The sequence below is a fragment of the Poecilia latipinna genome, unplaced genomic scaffold, assembly GCF_001443285.1.
Source record: "Poecilia latipinna isolate Pla-1442-1.1 unplaced genomic scaffold, P_latipinna-1.0 Scaffold819, whole genome shotgun sequence".
Classification (NCBI taxonomy): domain Eukaryota; kingdom Metazoa; phylum Chordata; class Actinopteri; order Cyprinodontiformes; family Poeciliidae; genus Poecilia; species Poecilia latipinna.
Genome location: NW_015113435.1, coordinates 153,977 through 161,660, shown reverse-complemented (window position 1 = coordinate 161,660; position 7,684 = coordinate 153,977). Strand labels below are relative to the sequence as shown.

The window sequence follows — 7,684 nt, the reverse complement described above, 5'->3', positions numbered from 1 at the left end:
CCCCCCCACTGTAAACAATACACAACAGACAATGAGACGGAACATTTAGGGGCTAATGGTGTTTGCCGATTCTTTTGTCACTTTTTTTTTTTCCCTCTCTCCCCCTCTCTCTTGCATGCCACAGATGTTTTTCTTAGACGCTCCAACAGACAGGAATCCACTGGCAAGAAGAAAGCCCCGGTCTTCCCCACGAGAGCAAGAGTACAAAGCCCCCCAGTCTGCACACAGCAGATGCGGGGAAAGCTAGTCCATCTGCCACCAGCTTGCCGAGCCACATGGGCCTGAGAGCTTTAATGCAAGCGGAGTGAGGTGGGGGGGGGGCGTTTATTTCTTTATCTCTATAGGTCTGGGGCATTTCTGTAGAGGAAGAAAAAAGTTGGAAAAAAATAAAACAAACTATGAGCAAGGAAGAGATCCTGCTTTAAATGTATCACTGTATTTACACACAGTTTTTATTTTTTAAATATGTTACATGATTTTTTTTTTTTTTTTGGTGTAAACTAAAAGCTACAATTAATCCCACTCTGATCAATGAATGAATAATACATGCTTAATAATGCTAGCTATACCACATATTTTTTAGAGTAACATATTTTGAGCAAACACTTAGTTTTGCCATCTCTGTTTTTTTTTTCCTCCCCAACTGTAAAAACTAATAAATAACTAAGACATATTTTGCTTGCTTTTGTGCAAGAAGAGCTGCAGAAGCCTTTTCTCAGCCAGGTAATCAGTGCTACAAAAGCAACAGGTGGGGAAGGGGAGAAGTGGGGGGAGGAGGGATCAGGTCACTTCCGCAATTTCCCTGAAATCTCATTAAATAGTAGGAACACTGACATATCCATGGTGCTGTTTGATACTGCTGACCGGCCCATGCCTACATGTGTTTAGCAGAAGTATAATACGGGTTAAGGACCACTCTGCCTCCCAGCTCTGAGTTGTGCACTAGTATGATTTAGCAGACTCTGAATGGTACATTATCTCTGCAGCTCTGCTGAGGCATATTTCAGCTGCACGATGTTATTAAGAGCTGCAACGCACACCAGAAGATGTAGTGTTTTCATTAGTGTCAACCGACGGAGCTCTAAGGCAGAGGCGGTAAACACTAAACAATTGTGGTGGAGTCGCAGGCTGTAGTGCAGGGAATCAAAAGGGGCTAACGTTCAAGAACTGCTGTTAATTGCTCTGAGCATCAACATGATTCAAGTAATTTCTCCCATTTCTCTTTAAGCGCCAAAGGCTTTAGACGGCAGAACTCCTCAGAAACATTTTGAGGGGTGGAGGGCGGTTGGGTGGAGATGGGGTGGGAAAGGGAGGATTGTTATGCCCATTTCTTCATATTTCTGACAATTGTGTGCCTTCTCCCCTCAGGTGTTTATTCCCTCCATGACTCCTCTTCTGGGAGTTTCTGCTACCAAGGTCAGGGGATACAAGCAAGCCCACCAGCGCACTGATGAGGTGGCAGCAGAAAAACGGGGGAGAGAGACAGACATGTGGAGTGGGTACAGTGAGGAGGGTGGGGGTGGCAGCTGGTTACCAACCTTGGCAAGAGCAGCAGGAGCGTCATGACAACGGCAGCGGAGGATGTTGACTTCCATTTCATCTCAACGCAGCGATTTCAGCGGTTTGCACACAACTACTGCGACTTTTGAAACCATTCATTTTCAATTAAGGTTGCGACAAAGTGAATTGCTTGAGGGTAATTAGATACAGACAGGCAGAGTTGGTTTACCTGTCACTTCATCACACAAGATGGTGAGAAGGATAGCTTGAGAGTTGCAGCAATTGCTTGACATTAAAGTGATTAATCTCCGGGTACTGCGAGCATCAGGAACATTTCGAGTTGCACCTAGAAACTGGACAATGATTGAGGTCGACATTTTTTCAACTTAATTAGCTTTCACCAGTACTTCTTTGGAAGCACAAATAAAAATTTCCAGCACTGAATGAAGCATATAACACTAGTAGGTTGTGAAGTCAAACAGTCTTCAGTGTGGACACCGTTACAGAGTGAAGACTCAAATTTGGCCATTTGCCATAACAATGAGGTCTTTGAAGATGAAATCAGATGAAAGACTAAAGCTGTTGGAAAATATTTAAAAGGAAAAGATTTCTCAGATTTGCCTGCTGTTCATTCAGGCTGTAACATAAGATTTGTTTTATTTATCTATTTCACAAATTTAAGAGTTCAATTAAGAGTCTATTTTCTTTAGGAGTAAAGTTAACAGCACCTTGCACACTAAGTCTTGTTGTACGATGCTATAACAATTAGTTCTCATTGTGACGTCATCTCTGCTTCTTGAATAAATAATTAATTAGAATCCACAACAGGAAGGGTAGAAAATTACACATTGAATTCTGCCAATAGTAGTTCTTAAAAAGAACCAGGAATGAGTAAAATCAGTATCAGCTTAAAAATCAGCCTCACAAAGCTTTAGCTTCCTGAAAATTTTTAAATTGGGCACAACATTCACGGCATCTCCAGTAGCATTTAGTTTTCCCTTGTTGTTATTCTTTTGACTTCCCTCATCTCACATTAAATCTAATACTATTGTCACTTTGCAAGAAAGAAAATCCAATGTTTCAAAAAAAATAAAGAAACCCACATGCATGAAATAAAGCACACCCCTATTCATTCTTTGTCAATCAAATGTTTCACAAGCACAAGTCGTGATCGGTAAAGTCCAGCCCCCAAATACTACTACTACAACCAATAATAATAATAATAATGAGGCAAATAAGGCCTAATGGCTCAGAAGGGCTCTTTTAAAGTCCTGGGCAATGTTGATCACACAATATGTTGCTTATGGCCACAAAGCAGAGGCCATTACAGACCGGTGATTATATAAGTGGTTGGAAGGCAGCACCATTTTAATATACTGTACTTAAGCACCAGGGTATCCATGGCAACTTGCACTTTCACCGTGCATTCAGAAATCCCTAATGAAATGTCTATTAAGGGGATGATAATGACAGTGTCCAAATATATTTGCATATGTGTTTCAGTGGGAAAAGAGAGCGCATAATGAAGGTGGATGGGTCCCTGATCACTGCAAGGATAATTTTGTGTATTTTGGGGGTGGGGGGGTCTTTTCAGGGGATGCGGGGGATATTTTCACTGTTAAAGTAATAAAAACCTTGGTCATCTCTTCTAATACTTGTAGAATTGATTGTTGTGGGTGAGAGTGTGAACTGAGGTTTTATTGCCTTCCTCTGGATATCTCCACATGTGACTTCCATTTGCGTCTTTGGCCGACTTCCAAACAGGACATCCCTGAGAGACTGTTTGCTTGACTCAATATCAACAGCCTTAGTAAGCAGCTGGGGGGAGGCAGTCTAACCAAGCCCAGGCTTGGCTTCCTATTGAAAATAAACTAGATTCTACCTTTGCTAGGCCCAGAAATATCAACACACGCTGCAAGGAACCGTGCCCAGCCCTCGGCAGCGGTCCGCCTGTGCCACTTGAAGGCTTAATGATACCTACACCTCCCCTCCAGCTGCTTCTACCGCCGCCGCTGCTGCACACACAGACGGCAGGTGGGCGGGAATTAAAGTATACATTACAGCAGAAAAACAAAAGAGATCGAAATGACAGAAGTCAGGCAGTTCAAGCTGACCCGGCCTCTTGAAACGAAGGAGCTGGGATACGAGCGACAGACACTTCAGGTTAAATTGGCACTCCTGCATGCCTCCTCTTATTTTCCTCACCACCACAACTGCCCTCAAAGCCAAACCCCTTCCTAAAAGAAAGAAAAAAAAGACCTGCTTTTGTTCAAAAGCATATTTGAATTAAATGAGTTGCTGGAATCAAATCCTCAGCTGAGATGAATACATTTGTGCAAGCGAGAGCTGCTCACAGCAGTTTACCTGTTATATCGCAGACTGCAACTGGATAAAAGAGAGGAGCAACAAGAGTTAATGTTATTTCTTAGTAGCTGAGATGTGATGTGGTGAGGATGGAAGCAGGTTTATTAAGTTCTAAAAGAAATCACACACCATTTATAGTTTTCTTATTTTGTGTGTGTGCGTGTGTTTGCCTCTAACACTAGGAAATTTTACGTTTCCAATACAACAGGGGAGCAGCATTCAAAATCTACCCCCTACCTACTGGAGGCAGTATTGCACTCCAGCTTTAATTGCCATTGAAACAGTAGAGTGGTTTGCTAAACCGTCAAACTTATTCTAGGGAGGTCAACAGATTGTGCTAAACTTAAAAGACTTGGTTTGTGCAAGTAAACATGCATGGCATACTTCTAGCACTTTGTACAATGTCATTCTTTTTAAGGAATTAAATATATAGAACTGATCATTTCAACATTTGGCAGTTAGTATATGTGAAATTTGTTGTGTTTTATTTCGGACTGGATTCGTCAGCTGTGGGAAAGTTTGTGTCAATTCATCGGACAGGGGGACATGTTGCATCCAGTTAAACAAACCAATAGTTTTAAATGACTTTTCCATGTTCCTCTCATGTTCTACTGTCTGAAAATGTGGGTTTATGACTTCCATAAATAATATTTACCAGCAGGTGGCTTCTTAATGTTATTTTAGTATGATGAGGGGTCGATCTGCCGTATTTCACAGGAGTTAGCTGTCCTTAACAGAGATCAGGACGAGGGATTTAAGCATTCTACTTGAATATCTATATGGCATTAAATAATTAACTACCAACTAAAACGAACACCAAAGTGATGTGCAATTTTTTCAGGAAATAGGTATGAAATGGTTTGTCAATCGGTCAGAAATTGAAGTAAGTTAGGTGGAAACAGCAACATGTACAAAATGATTGTAAAATGGGTAGAACAACTAAAAAACTGTATCCCAAGGTAACTGTGACAAATACTACAAACCAAGTTTTAATGTTTGAAAGAATTAGTCCCTATAAAATGTTTGAGTGACTGATGCAAATGTTCCCCCTAGAATAACAACGGTTGGTTGAGCATTTTAATTTCCACCACTGCTCTAGTATGTCATCAAGATTAAAAGGCATCCGGAAATGTGAGGTTTAATAGCCATTTCATGCTTTCAGGTTTCCTGTTTGAGCCGAATCTGAAACCAGTTTATGACAATGATCTGTAGCAGCCTGGGCTCTGCCAAAAAGATTATCATTCCCAGAACCACAAAGCTACACAGTTGATTGACGGAGCGGCAGGCTTCACTGGCAGTCAAAAGAGCACAACACCTGTATATGCAATGCAACAACTGCTACCTAACATCCGTGGAATCCAAGAAGCAGCGAAAAAAATGCTTGCGTTTTATGGGGCATAAAGAAACGTAACGATTAACACCGACTTTCACAACGCTGAATATTTGCGGAGTCGTCTCCAAAAGATTGGGGTAAAGGACGTTATTTTCCAAGTCTTGCTCATTTTACCTGTTTACGTAGCAGCTATTCAGTCATGACTAAAAGCCCTTTATTTAACTAGATACCAATTACATGTAACAAAAGGGAAAAAAAAGTTCGGATAAAATTAATTCAGAAAAATTGTTCCTAGGTAAGAATAATAAAGTCATTAGACGGAAAAGTCAAACTCTCATATTCTCCTCACCGCGGCTAATTCAGATCTAATTTTTACTAGCCACTAATTTAAGGGTGATGGGTGGGGAACAGGAATTACATCTGGAGGTAATTGAATGTGTGGAACAGAGCCCAGTGGAGGCTGAAATGCCCCCAAGTCACCCACACTAACACCCCACCAGCACCCTCCAACCACCACTCCACTCCCCTCCCGTATACATACACACACACATACACACACACAGACACAAAAAGGAGCAAGGCAGACAAGACATAGAGGAGGAACTATTTAGGTGAGTGGGACTTCCTGAGAAGTGAAACGACACTTTCCACAAAGCTGTTTTCATTGTGCTGTCACCAGACACAGGCTGGAGAGGATATACAGTCGGTGCAGCACGGCTCAGGCGGGGAGACAGACAGAAACACTGATAAATGAGAGAGGGAGTGAGAATCTTAGAAGGTGCAGCCTTCTCCAGACAGCTGTGCCGGATCAGGATTTAATAAATAGATAAATATGTGCAGTTTAGGAAAGGTTGGGGGTTAATTTGGACTTCACAGTTGGGCCTGCTGTAAAAGCTTAAGACTTTATGAGGAGGTCTCCTTCTCAAGTGACCAGCTACATCTGGGCAGGCCAATTGTGCGCCCTAATAAATGGCACAGTCTTTTTTTAATGATCTGCAGTTTCAAAGCTTTGAGTAAAGAGTAACCAGCTGCACTGGTTTCACTGTACCCAGGCAAACTTAGCCGCCGTTTAAAAAGGTCAAATGGCGTTGTTTCCATTTACCGAAAACAAAAACAACACGGGATGTTAGTATTTTTTTCTGCTGGAATCGTACTTGAGTGAAACATCTTCTGTGTTTCTTACATAATGAACACATTTTAGATTTTTCCTTAGTTATAAACCAATTAAATGAACTTTTGAAACTTGAGACCATTTTGAAATGAGCCACAATTAGGAAATTAGCTTATTGCCGGCGAGCATGTAAAAATTGGAAATTAAAGGAAAACACATTAGGAGCTAATGAATAACATGTTTTTATGGCGAAGTGGGCATAATATTTAGTATTTTTAATTTTACAGTTAGCACCGCTGTTACAAAAATTTCTTGATCAGTCCAGTTTTATTTATTTTCGAAATTCATACTCCTTTTACATTATTTGATTGTCTGAGAAGCCTCTGTCTCATTTCCTGTCAAAACCATTTTATTGTTAAGTGAAAAAAAACATACAATCTAAATTTACCATGATTATGAATACTTTAGGGCTCAACTCTACCTCCATGTCTGGATGTTCCACAGCAAAGATGTTCTATTTTATACAATTTTTTTTTTTTTTATGAAACAACAAAGACAGACTTATTTGGAAATATTTATTTAGAGGCTTCCGGGTCTTAGACTTTGTTTTAAACAAGTAAAATCCTGTTTCAAGGTAACTGCTCTCTTAAATATCGCCTAAAATCCATGATAGTAGGGGAACAGAATCAGCAAAATATTTTTGACCGGTGCATTTCTAATGTATGTTCAAACAATTTAAAAAGAAAAAAAAAATCTTAATTGTTAAACAAAAAAATAACCTTTAACATTGTAGTGTAGTGTAAAAAGATTCATCTTACACTTTCAAGAAATAAGGTTGGTATTTGTAAGGATAAAAAAACTCACAGTGGTTATGTTTGAATAATTTTCTTGATAATATTGAATAGACTCCCTATAAAAATGTGAGAAAATAAAATTGCAAGTTTCGCTCCAAATAGTCCCTGCAGGAGGACATTAGCATGTAGAGAAACTTGCCTTGGTCTATTCCACACCTGAACCCCCTGCTCTTCACTTAAAACTCTTTGACATCCCTTCAACACTAAATGTGTTTTCCAAATGAAAATAAACGGAGTCCAACTGGTTTGAGGCAGTCATACTCTGGAATATGAGATCAAATAAAGGCTTCTGTGGAGGCTGAAAAGAAAAATGAAATGGCTTCAGAGGAGAGATGTACCAAGTAATAAAATTACTCCTTTATATCTTCCTAAACAGCATATGTTCCCTGGAGTGGGAGAAGGCCTCACTTTGGTCAAAGACAAGTATGCAAGTGGCAATTTTTTTCCCTCCGGGGAAGATTCCCCGATACACTTCTTCACACTTGGCGCACGGCAATTTTCTTGAAAACGAGAAACTATTTC

At 40.2% G+C, this 7,684-nt stretch overlaps 1 protein-coding gene and 1 long non-coding RNA gene across 4 annotated transcripts in view; one reads left to right on the top strand and one right to left on the bottom strand.

The window, feature by feature from the left end:
- The window catches only part of LOC106956462 (uncharacterized), a 7,438-nt gene extending 4,857 nt beyond the window's left edge, over window positions 1-2,581 (top strand). The window contains exons 2-3 of the long non-coding RNA XR_001426777.1: window positions 125-309; window positions 1,369-2,581. This is a non-coding gene — a long non-coding RNA (uncharacterized LOC106956462). The remainder of the gene's footprint in view (window positions 1-124; window positions 310-1,368) is intronic.
- The window catches only part of foxp2 (forkhead box P2), a 123,133-nt gene that overhangs the window by 88,105 nt on the left and 27,344 nt on the right, over window positions 1-7,684 (bottom strand). The gene's annotated exons all lie outside the window — the stretch shown is intronic.